This window comes from Aedes aegypti, chromosome 1 (genome assembly GCF_002204515.2).
Source record: "Aedes aegypti strain LVP_AGWG chromosome 1, AaegL5.0 Primary Assembly, whole genome shotgun sequence".
Taxonomy (NCBI): Eukaryota; Metazoa; Arthropoda; class Insecta; order Diptera; family Culicidae; genus Aedes; species Aedes aegypti.
This window is the reverse complement of record NC_035107.1, coordinates 67,501,982-67,515,508: the sequence shown is the minus strand read 5'-3', so window position 1 is coordinate 67,515,508 and position 13,527 is coordinate 67,501,982. Positions and strand designations below refer to the sequence as shown.

The window sequence follows — 13,527 nt, the reverse complement described above, 5'->3', positions numbered from 1 at the left end:
TGCATACGAGATCAATTCAGTTCAATAAAATTGGGTCGCATCGATTCCGCTGTTTCCTTGTGTCGCGAGCAAGAGAGAAAAGCAATTTAACTAAAATTGGATTTTGCAATTCTCATTCGACTTTTGACTGAGGTTGCACATGTGGTGAGTAAACGGTGACTCAGACCTTCACCGTGTCACTACCATTTGGCTTTTGGGGTGCATCACATGAACTGAAAAACCTGCCGCCCTTTCTTTGGTAGTGACTCAGGTGTGTAGTGTGGGTGCCCAATCGTAATAGGCCCAACATCGACCCACCAACCAACATTAGGGCGCGGCTTATTTTTTTTTCTTAAACCAACAGTCTAAAAATTAACAAGAACTCAAAAGAGTGCTTATTTGTGGATGAAATTTTGCACAGCTCGCATCGCATATTGTGTGAATAGTCAGAGAATAATTACGATAGAAATTTCATTGCTACTACACGGCGAGGCTCATGTATAATCTCAATGTGCCTGTAATGCGGTTACAATTACCAATGTATCAAAACACCTTGGTATTTTTTTCGATTATTCCAGAACATAGATTTCAGTAAGTTGATCGAAAATGTTTATCATTTGACGACTCTCCACGGTATTAAATAAATCGAAATTGTCAAAAATGTCAAACGTAAGAAATATGCAGTTATGGGCAGTATTACAAACTTATATTTTGGCCTTACGGATCATTTTTTTATATTTCATGGTCTCTTAGATATCCGGAAAATTTCCTGTAGAATTGGAAATTCATGTTGTGATGAAGTTTTTGTTAAATAGTTAAGTCCAAATGACTTTTAAACTGTATGTATTCACATTGTTTGATAACCATCAAATAATCTTCAAAAGCACGTAAACTTAATATTTTTGGCTCAAACTTTGAAGTTCCTCTAATGAGATTTGAACAAGAGGCACACAAACTTTTGGTTTTGAAAACTTTCGAAAAATAAGCCACACCACGGTGCTCCCCTGACCGTTATTATCAGAAAAAAATCTCCATCAAATCTGTACTCACCAGTCGTTTTCTATAGCTAAGCTGCATGTCTGGGCAAAATTTAAAAAAAATCGTAGGGCCCGTTTTTAAGTTACGCCCTTTTGATTGTTTATGTCCACAAATTCAAAGAAAATCTGAAATATTTGAACGGGTTTTCATTAGCCGTGACTACCAGAAGCAATAAACCATCAAAATTTAGTAATTAGTTGGTTTATTTATTTATTTGTATCTTATGGGTGGAGTTTTGAATGAGAAAATCAACAAAATTTGAAGTTACGCCCTTTTGGAGGTATAACAATTAAAAATACTAATTTTAAATAGAATAATTAGGCATTCTAATACCATTAAGCATGTTCAAATGTTTTCAATGCAGCAAAAGTGTTTCACCATTAACTGATTTTTCATAGGCTCAAGTGCTATAAGGCATTACGGAGCCAATTATGTACCATGTACAAACAGACGTTACAACTAGAACAATTATCAGTTTAAATCATAGCCACGTGAACATTTACGCCCAATGCTAAAAATACTTTATTTGGCCAACCGCGAACTAGGTGGCGGTAGTGAGCAAACGTCAAACTCGAACAAAAGTGATGCGAGCGCCACGATTGGCACGTCGGCCAACTACAAAATATTTGAATTGGGCGCTTTTCTGCTGTGTTTTGAAAAAAATAGAGTGTTACGTATACTTGTCTGTGTATATATGAACTGCTATAGCTCAACTAGCTATCCCCTCGGCTTTTTCGGCTAACTTTGTACTTCCCCAGAACATAAACTTCAATTGCCGAGTAATGTAGTATTGACCAAACTATGTCACTCAAAACCACTGTCAATACTTATGTTATCATTTATAGCATTTTTCACAAATTCATTTAGACTTTTCACATATCTACAACTTTACATATATGTTCCCCGGTCTTTTCGATTACACAAACACGTAAAAGTCCTAGATAAATACAATAGTCAAAGCCTTATTTTACTTGTCTACCTTAACAATCAAAACTCTCTTGAGATGATTCTATACCTTAACCTCGAATTTCATTTCCCCCAATATCATTTATCCAAGTGAACGCACTATTACGCTGAATTCTATTGACCGGAATATATAAATGCTTTGAAATTCCCCGTGAAATTCGAAATAATACCATTCAACGAACTGGAACTCGATGTGATGGTCTTCAGGTTTATAGTATTTGGAGTAATGGAATTCAGCGTTAAGGGGTATATATTAAAAAAGATTTATAACATATGGTAAAAACAGAGTTCTTCATGAATTCTGCGTAAATCCCAGTTTAGGTTACCGAAAAATTTTAAATTGTTCTGTGGCCCTGTTGGTTACTTGCTGGTCTACTGATCATAACATGGTTTGAATCCTACACAAACTGAAGATTTCTATGTAAAGACTCATCAGCTGCTATAACCCTGCACAAACAAAAATTATACTTTGGGGGCGACCCAAACTTTCCCAAGCTGACGAAGACAAAACAATTAAAATTAAGCTCTGTAAGTGCTGCGATTTTAAATTCCATTGAACAAAATGATAACGGATGCTCTAAACTTTGCATTATTTTCTTTCATTTTGTATTGCTGCTTTCTACGTTGTAAATTTTGTTCTACTACTGTTACTCATAACGCCTACTATTTGTGTGATGTATTCGGAGCCTGTAAGGATTTCGGTTCCCCACTGTACGTATACATGCGTTTCGTTACACAACATGTACCAATGATTTGCATGAAAACTAATCTAAATCGTAAGTACATGGGTTCGCCAAACTAGCCAGAATATTGTGCTACAAAAACTAATTTAGTTAAATTGTGAAATTGGCTCCGTAATGCCTTTTAGCACTTGAGCCTAAGTAAAATCAGCTAATTGTGAAACACTTTGGCGGCATATAAGCACAATGTGCCATTGAAAACATTCGAACATGATTAACGATATTAGAATGCCTGATAATTCTATTTCACATTAGTGTTTTTAATGATTACACCTCCAAAAGGGCGTAACTCCAAATTTTGTTTTCTCATTCCAAACTTCGCCCATAAGTTACAAATAACTATATAAACCAACTTTGATTCAAATTATAGCAATATATTTATTCTGATTATCACGGTGAATGAAACCCCATTTAAATATTTAAGATTTCCTTTGAAATTGTGGACTTAAACAATCAAAAGGGCGTAACTTCAAAACGGGCCCTACGATTTTTTTAAAATTTTGCCCAGACATGCAGCTTAGTTATAGAAAACGACTGGTGAGCACAGATTTGATGGAGATTTTTTTCTGATAATAACGGTCAGGGGAGCACCGTGCACACCCTACTCCGCATGCAATTTTGGACGACCGCCACGAAATGGTCGAAAATAATCACTCTAATTTGATCGCATTCATCAAATTAGCAACCCATCACCGCGTGCTCCATCATAGTCGTCCGTCCATCCACTATGCAGGTTTGCCGAAGAGAAATGACCACGAATGAATCACGCCGGGAAGCCAATCGAGAAAGCTGTCAGCGCACTCTGGGTCGACCTGGCCTCTTGGGCTCGGTCAATGGTGTAGCCAGGATTTCCATCAGTTTCCATTAAGAGAGAAATTCTCGCTCAAACCAGGCCGCCATTGGCACACATCGTTAGAATTGCAATTCTAAGGCCTGTACTCGAAAAACAAAAACAGACAAAAGCGTTCGCCAAAAAATTATTTTAAGTCGGTTTTTCTTGAAACTCTCAGGAAATGAAATAATACATATGGATTATGTTTCGGCATAATTACTTTATTCAATATCCTTTCCTTCGCTGAAAGCCCGCACCTTTCCCTTAAGACCCTTCATTACATTTTGTGCAATGGTGGAGTCAACCTTTTTGGTCACTTTCATCCATGCTTTCTCCAATTCCAGTTAATTTTTCAAACACCTTGGATGATTTTCGAACCTTGGCCTTCATTGTAGCCCAAAATCATTCCACTGGGCGAATTTCTGGTGAATTTGGGAGTTTTGGCGGTTTTTGGTATAAAAACAACGTTATTGTCTCTGTACCAATCCAATGTCGATCGCGCCTGAAACCTGGACAAATTCATGACGGTTCAGGACAAATTCTTTACATGTTTCGAAGCAGTTAATTTAAGATTTTATTTAACATCGACCCTTTTTGGCTACGCCCATGGCCTCATTGCCTATACCCTAAAGGGGGGTTGTTTTTCCATTGCCTTCGCTACAATCCGTCATCCTGATGGAATGTTATCATTCATTGCATGCATCATCTAGAACTGCTCGAAGGCATAGTAAAAGTGCCTACTTCGTACCTACCTACTGCCCGTTCGCACATTTGATGTTACTCTGACTAATCAAACCCACGAAAGGTTGCCAAAGTCGTTTCGGTTTCGGAGGTGGGTGGAAAGCTGACGCCAACCACCGGTGGTTGTTGGCCAACTCGAGCTGACTGATAAAAAAAATTGGACGACGGGAAATAAATCGATTCGATTGGAACTCGCAAATCCAGATAAGATATGTGAGGCAGGTGAGTAAAATGTGGGGAGAGATGATTAAGACCCCATTCGGAATCGTAATTGATGAAATTGAAGGATAATTTAATCTAATACTTCAGGGCTTATAGAGTCTATAACAATTGCAAGATATAAAAGCTATAGCTAGAGGTAGATAGACTTACTTAATCCTAGGCTCGTGCCAGGACGAACTGTTTAATTTGCTAATAGCTAATAACATACAAATACAGCCATTCCATGAAAAACCCATGACCCACTAGATCGGGTCTCCGAATTCCGTGAAAATTTGCTATTTTGATCCTTATCCGAAATAAGGATACACGTATTTTTGGATTTTTTGATTAGGGTGACCATTTCCGAAATAGAATGACCAGAAAAATCGCGATTTTGCAAAATTTTTATTTTAAAAAAAATTATAACTTTTGAACCTTTCGACCGATTTTCAATCTTTTTGGACGAAATAAAGACTAAAGATTTTGAAGATTTTGAGGAAAAATATAAAATTTCACAAAAATTGTGTTTTTTACATGAAAAAACTCTATAGTTTACGTTTTTTCGTGTTTTGAAGGCCTCGGGACCAAAGGGGCTATCGCTGTTCTCATTTTTTCTTGAAAGTTCAGAAAATTTTACGTATACTGTCAAATTTTCAGCGATGTATGTTTTTTAGTTTTTGAGATATATTTTTTTGAAAATAAAAAATCAGTCATTTTTTATCGGCACACACTGTAGGTCTCAGCGCATTAGATTTGTAATGTTTATAAAAAATCATAACTTTTGAACAGCTCAATCGATTTCCAATCTTTTTGTATGGAATAAAAGCTTAAAATTTCAACTATTCAGACAAAATTGAAAAATCTGATAAAAATATGTTTAAACGTGAAAAAATATAAAAATTTCTTATTTTTTTAGGAATTTTCATATATTTTAATGTAAAAATTTTTTTTTCAAAGTTTTCTATTTTTTTCTATTTTTTCTGAAAAGTTGAGACCTTAAGCTTTCATTCCATAAAAAAGATTGGAAATCGGTTGAGCTGTTCAAAAGTTATGATTTTTTTAAACATTACAAATCTAATGCGCTGAGATCTACCGTTTTGTCTCTAATTCCGAACAGACTCATATTCCGAACACTCGGTTTTTGTATGGCGATTTGGTTGAAATGTTTCGCTGAAATATGTCACCGAATAACAAGGAAATGGCAGTCAATTGCAATTCAATTTTAACGTCTCCAATATAATTTTTACCACGGGAGTAGTGGTGATTCTCTAGTTTGAGACCAGTAAAACAAGCTCAGATAAATTTATTTGCGAAATTATTTATTTGAATATGATTTAATCGTGCTGTTCGGAATTTGAATCAAGGTGTTCGGAATATGAGACAGAATAAACACAGTGTTCGGCATTTGAGTCAAAATGTTGTTCCATACTTTTACGTTAAAACAATACAAAAAATAATCAAATCAACATTATTATTGGTTCACCCAACAGCTAACAGTTAGACTTTGCGAAGGAATTAAAATTTACACAAATATCAGCCAATTTATGCCAATCAGATGCATTTGAAGTCACCGTTGTCCTTAAGTGTTCGGAATATGAGTCAAAACGGTACAGTGTGTGCCGATGAAAAATGACTGATTTTTTATTTTCAAAAAAATATATTTCAATGACTAAAAAACATATATCGCTGAAAATTTGACAGTTTACGTTTATGTCAAAAAAGAGCCAAAAAAGTTGGGCAGGCCTGCATTAGATAGCATTACTAAATAATACACATGATGGGTCTGGTGCAAGATCTTTTCGGAATAATGATTTTCTCTACATCCCAGAACATAGAGTATCTTTAAGCTTGTTGCGATATACATGTTTGACAATAGTAAATTGGCAAAGAAAGTTTGCAGTTTATAATAAAGGGGATGCTTATAGAATATTTCGCTGCAGATCAAACTTTGTCCCAGTTTCAACGTAACACTCGTTAAAATTACTTGATAAAAGAAGGGAAAATTTATTTGCATAATATTAAAAGCTCTAATCCAAAGATCTATTACTGCAGCATAATGCAAAAATAGCCTATATAGGAGAGCACAGTGAATTGCGGAAAGTTGGTGTGTGCGTGGCTGCAATTCAGGAAGTGCGTTGGCTAAGATCTGGAGAACGTGAATTCCGAGCGGTAGACCCCATCGCTAACATCGCTTTCAAATACAACATCTTCCACAGCGGTGGCGATAAAGCTGAACACGGAGTCGGTTTCATAGTGATCGGGAAGCAGATGAAGCGCGTTATTAGGTGGAAGCCGATCAACGAGCGGATCTGCGTATTGAGGATTCGGGGCAAGCTCTTCAACTACAGCCTGATCAACGTATATGCACCGACTAACGACAAACCCGACGACGTGAAGGACGCGTTTTACGAATGTCTCGAAAAGACCTATGGAGAATGCCACACGACGTGAAAATTGTCATCGGCGACGCTAATGCGCAGGTCGGAAAAGAGGTCTTCTTCCGCCCTATCATTGGTAAAGAGAGCCTTCACTCTGTTACCAACGACAACAGCCTACGTTTAGTGAACTTTGCTGCCACCAGGGGGATGGCCATCAGCAGCACTTACTTTGCACGCAAGGATATCCGCAAGCACACCTGGCAACACCCAAATGGCGAACTTTGCAACCAAATCGACCATGTTCTGGTAGCCGGCCGACATTTTTCCGATGTCATCGATGTTAGAACTTTCAGGGGTCCTAATATCGACTCAGACCACTATCTCGTTGTAAGCAAAATTTGAGCGCGATTATCAACCGTTTCGAGTTCTAGAAATCAACAATGGTTGCGTTTCAATATCCAACGCCTGTCAGCAGCTGGTGTAGCAGCGGACTACCATCAAAAGCTCGACGAGTGGATTAGCGAAATCGACGAAAGCGTCAACCTCATCGATCTATGGGAGTCAGTCCACGGAGCGGTGAGCACAGTAGCGCGAGAAGTGGTAGGTACTGCTCAACGGAGACCAAAGAACGGTTGGTTCGACGAGGAGTGCCAGAGAATGACGAACGAGAAGAACTTGGCTAGAAGCCGGATGCTGGTGTCTGGTACCCGTCAGAGCAGAGAGCGGTACAAGGAAGCAAGGGCAGCCGAAAAACGGATCCATCGCAGAAAGAAAAAGGAGCATGAAGAGGCAGTAATTGCTCAGGCGCAAGAAGCTATGGAACAGAACAACATGCAACGGTTCTACGAGTCCGTAAATGGTGTGCGGAGAAAAACAGCGCCGTCTCCCGCCATGTGCAATGACCGTGAAGGAAACTTGCTGACGGATAAAACAATGGTGGCCGCCAGGTGGAAAGAGTACTTCGAGTCATTGTTGAACGGAGATAATGGAAGTGGATCTGGTAGCAGAATTCAAATCGATGACGATGGACAGGCTGTGGAACCTCCAACGCTAGATGAGGTATAAAAAGCTATCAATGGGCTGAAGAACAACAAGGCTGCTGGGAAGGACAAGCTCCCGGCCGAGCTTCTCAAGCACGAAAGTGAGCAGCTGCACGAACTCCTTCACCGTATCATATTGAGGATATGGGAGGAAGAACAAATGCCTACTAGTTGGTTGGAAGGTCTCATTTCCCCTCTGTACAAGAAAGGGCATCGACTGGAGTGCGCCAATTACCGAGGGATAACACTCCTTAATTCGGCGTACAAAATCATGTCTGGAATTCTGTTCAACTGATTGAGACCGTATGAGGAGTCCTTTGTCGGCGAATACCAAGCTGGTTTTCGAGAGGGCCGATCAACGACGGATTAAATGTTTACCCTGCGTCAAATCCTAGATAAATTCCGGGAGTACAACTTGCAGACTCATCATCTGTTTGTAGATTTCAAAGCAACGTACGATTCAGTGAAGAGAAACGAGTTGTGGCAAATTATGTCCGAACATGGCTTTCCGGCAAAGCTGATTAGACTGATTCGTGCAACGCTTGATGGATCGAAATCAAGTGTGCGGGTGGTGGACGAGATTTCGTCATCGTTCGTAACCTTAGATGGATTGAAACAGGGTGACGCTCTTTCTAACTTGCTGTTTAACATAGCGCTCGAAGGTGCTATCAGGAGAGCCGGTGTGCAGAGAAGCGGTACCATTATCACACGTTCTCATATGCTCCTTGGCTTTGCGGACGATATCGACATCATCGGAATTGACCGTCGGGCAGTGGAAGAGGCGTTCGTGCCTTTCAAGAGGGAGACAGCGAGGATTGGGCTCACGATCAACACCACAAAAACGAAGTACATGATAGCTGGGTCAACGTGGGTCCGGACGTGTTAGTGGTAACGAAATGGTGCTAGGTGGTGAAAAGTTTGAAGTGGTGGAAGAATTTGTGTATCTTGGAACACTAGTGACATGCGATAATGATGTTACGAGGTGAAAAGACGTATTGCAGCTGCGAGTCGGGCTTTCTACGGGCTCCGTAACCAGCTGAAGTCTCGTAGCCTGCAAACGAAAACAAAACTCGCGTTATACAAGACAATGATCCTTCCGGTTGTCCTATATGGCCATGAATCATGGACATTGAAGGAAGTCGACCGGAGAGCTTTCGGGGTGTTTGAACGTAAAGTGCTGCGAACAATACTCGGCGGTAAACTAGTAAACGGCATCTGGCGGCGTCGCATGAATCACGAGTTGTACCAAGTGTATAAAGAGGTGGATATTGTCAAGCGCATAAAACACGGCAGGCTGCGTTGGGGTGGTCACGTTGCCCGTATGCCGGAAGAACGACAAGCAAAGATAATATTCAACAGAGAACCCGGACGAGGCCGCCGACTTCGTGGCAGGCCGCGCACACGATGGCTTTTTGCGGTTGAGGAGGACTTAAGGGCACTTAACGTTCGGGGCGACTGGAAGCGATTGGCCCAGGACCGAGCCCAGTGGAGAAGACTCATCCATTCGGCGCAGATTCATCTTAGCGAATTGTAGCCCATCAAGTATCAAGTAAGTAGGAGAGCACATTATTTTTTGTTTAAAATGTTTAAGGCTCTAACGCAAATAATTCTTTTCACAGCATAACTCAAATGAACAACACATTTTAAAAGAAAGTATTTGTGGCAAAACTTTTCAACGATTCAATATAAATTTAAATTTTGGATGTGTACATCAAAAAAACCGTATAATATCTATAGAAGGGAAAATTTGTGATTGGGATACTATTTATTCCAGCATATCTCGAAAGGAGATCACGCGTTTGCAAAAAAAAATATGTTGCATATTGGCTGGTTCACAGCCATTCCACGAAAACCCGATCTAGTGGAGTACCGAATTCCGTGAAAATTTGTTGTTTTATTCCTTATCCGAAATAAAGATACACGTGTTTTGGATTTTTTGATAAGGGTTACCATTTCTGGGTGACCAGAAAAATCACGATCTTGCAAAATTTTTATTCTTTAAAAAATTAATAACTTTTGAACCGCTTGACCGATTTTCAATTTTCTTGGACGAAATGAAAGCTAAAGATTTTGACTTTTCAAGAAAAATATAAAATTTCACAACACTTGTTTTTTATACATGAAAACAAATAAAAAATTTCCGTTTTTTCGTGTTTTGAAGGCCTAGGGATAAAAGGGGCTATTGCTGTTCTCATTTTTTCTTGAAAGTTCTAAAAATTTCACTTTTGAACAGCTCAACCGATTTTCAATCTTTTTTATGGAATGAAAGCTTAAGATGTCCACTCTTCAAAAATAATATAGAACCCTGAAAAAAAAATCACTTGAAAAAATAAAAAAAAAAAAAATTCTAAAAAACTAGAAAGTTTTTCTATTTTTTCATGAAAAAAAAAATTAAAATTTGTTCTGAAAAGTTGACATTTTAAGCTTTCATTCCATGAAAAAAGATTGGAAATCTGTTCAAATGTTATGATTGTTTTTAAATAAAACATCTAATGCGCTGAGACCTACAGTGTGTGCCGATGAAAAATGACTGATTTTTCATTTTCATAAAAATATATCTCAAAATCTAAGAAACATACATCGCTGAAAATTTGACAGTAAACTTAAAATTTTTCAAACTTTCAAGAAAAAAATGAGAACAGCAATAGTCCCTTGGGACAGCAATAGGCTCGGGACTGCCTTCAAGACACGAAAAAACGGAAATTTTTGATTTTTTAAATATAAAAAACAATTTTTGTGAAATTTAATTTTTTTTCTTGAAAAGTTAAAATCTTCAGCTTTCATTTCGTCCAAAAAGATTGAAAATCGGAAGAACGGTTCAACAGTTATAATTAAAAAATAAATTGCAAAGTCGCGATCTTTCTGGTCACCCTGTTTTAGAAATGGTCACTCTAAAAAAAAAAATCCAAAAACACGTGTATCCTTATTTTGGATAAGAAACAAAATAGCAAATTTTCACAGAATTCGGTGACCCACTAGATCGGTTTTTCATGGAATGGCTGCTTGTAGAAAAAAAAGCATGCTTCCTTAATGATCAGGATCTTGAGATAAAATAATTGTCATGAAACGGAAATCGTCATCATATTTTCTACAAAAATTATACAATAATTTTCATGAATCGGAAGTCGCTATCTTTTTGCAAGACTTCCCACGGTGTCTTTGTGGAGTAACTTTATTACAAAAAAATAGGTAAGTCCGAAATTTTGAACTAAAAACAATTAGACTTTGCTCTTTCATTTGCGACCAAAATCAAAAAAATCGGTCGGGGGGTCCAGAACATTTTTTTTTATTTTGTGTGAAGTATTCATGGATATGTGTTTTTGTACCGACACACATTGCGTTGAACATAGATACGGGACAAACTGCAAGATCAAACCATTTGAACACCTTGGCTTGGAAGATAAAGTTGTTCTTGCTCAAAAGAGCTGTAATAAGCATATATGACATATGATATACGCATAATTGCAAAACTGTCTCAAACGTGATTTTAATTATTTTCCACGGAAAACCTTGAAAATCGTAAGTACTTAAATTGGTCATAATGATGTAAGAAGTTATTAGGAAATATTTTTAATAGGTGAAGATGCATCGATATCAAACCTCGAATTTTCAAGAGCTTGTTTGTAGATTTGTATCTTGAGAACCTGACAACCTTTTGCGTTGAACATTTTATTGATTAGTCGCCACCAGCGAGTGACCAGTGAGTTACCGGTTGTCTGCTTCTCTAGACTTGTGCTTTTGAAAATTCGTTTGGCTTCTATGTATATTCACCCTTAAAACCATTGATAACCGAGTGTGTAGCTCGTTGTTATTAGGCAGATAAACGGTCCAAAATAAAAACTGTTACCGCTGGGAGACAGAGGAGGATCTTCTCTTCGTCGTAGCATTGTGAAATAAAGTGTAAATCCATTCGTTTGCTCAGTAATAACAAGCTATGGCTTTTAGGACGAGATCATAAATTATGCGAGATTTCTCTTTTTACTCGTAGGGGATGGTACACAAATTATGTCACGCTAAATTTCAATTTTTTCGACCCCCTCCCCCCCTTTGTCACACTTTCTGTATGAGTCCTCCGATAATTTTGTAAGGCTTGTCACGCATGGCTTAACCCCCCCCTTTGGAGCGTGACGTAATTTGTGCATGACCCCTAGATACAAAGGTGACTTATCCGCCTTTCAAACAACACAATTTCAGTTATTCGAATTAACTAGTAGAGGGCTTCGCATGTGATAAACCTTGTTATAAGCCAAGGTACTTGTTTGCAGTACTATAACCCCATATTAACCCCTCTACCGGTAGCTTCATTTTTTCAAAATATTCAAATCGCGATAACTTTTTTGTTTCTCAATATTTGTGAAAAAAATTTTCACAACTTCTCAAAAAACTCTCTAATTTTCAGAATCTGTATCGGTTTTGAGCATTGGTCATCCATATTCGGAGATATTTCAAAAATCCTTGGGGGACCGACGCATAGCCATAACTCTCGTAATTATCTCTGGCTACAGATTTTTTCTCATATTCGGTTATTCGCTTTTCAAAACTAAACTTTGATGAAAGTCAATTGTGAAGAAATTAAACAAATCGGTGTAACTGTTTTTGAGCAATGAGCTTTTATGTTTTTGGTATCACTCTAGCCGTAACGAGATCTTGAAAACTTATTAAAACATCATATTGCATTTTTATATGGGAAGTGTCGGTCCCCCAAGGAACACCAAAATATTTTTAAAACCAGTTGACCAATGGTCAATACCGACATAGATTCCAAAAGTAGAAGAGTTTTTTGAGAAGTTGTGAAAAAATGGTGGAAAAATATAGAGAAACAAAAAAGTTATCGCGATTCAAATATATTTTTGTGCTGAAAAAATGAAGCTGCCGGTAGAGGGGTTAAGCAAAATAATAGCAAACAAACTCATGAATATCTCTTCTGCTAACTGATGAATTGAATTTCTCTCTTCTGCAAATTTCTTTATTATGGTTTGAAGAATGAGCTTTTACAATGGGATAATAAGTTTGTACTTACACAACAGTACAAGCGTGTTTGGAACATACCTCAAAATTTCTTCATAGTAATTTCCATATAAACCTACATTGTCTTCGGGCCACCTTAAATCACCACCTAGAAAGCTGCGAATTTCACAGAACACTATTTTTATAGTAAGGATAGTAAGGAACATATGTGAGATTGAATTCTCAAACATTTTTTAATTTAGAACCGCCCTAATGTACATAAACACATAGATAGGCAAATTCAAACATATGTGCAAGTCTCTCGAAATCAAACAAAAAAAAAATTACTCTGGACCCCCCGACCGATTATTTTGGTTTTAGCAGCAAATGAACGCGAGAAACCTAGACTTTATTGTGGAGAAGTTTCAGACTTACCTATTTTTTTATAATAAACTTGTTCTACGAAACACACCGTGTTCCATGTTGGATTCTAAAATGTTCAATTAAACAATTTACAACCTGGACAAACTCGAAGAAAAACAAAGCTTCTAAATAATCAGGAACTTGAGCTAAAATGAATTTCATAAACCGGAAGTCGCCATTTTGTTTTCCACATCGTCATATTGTAATTTAAAATGTTCAAATGAAAGCAATTTTCAACTTGG

At 37.8% G+C, this 13,527-nt stretch overlaps 1 long non-coding RNA gene across 1 annotated transcript; it reads right to left on the bottom strand.

The window, feature by feature from the left end:
* Positions 1-4,105: 4,105 nt before the first annotated feature.
* Positions 4,106-4,513, bottom strand: LOC110674431. Its single transcript, XR_002498857.1, has 2 exons — positions 4,308-4,513; positions 4,106-4,227 (listed from the first exon to the last, which is right to left on the bottom strand). It is a non-coding gene; the product is annotated as an uncharacterized LOC110674431 (long non-coding RNA).
* Positions 4,514-13,527: the final 9,014 nt, after the last annotated feature.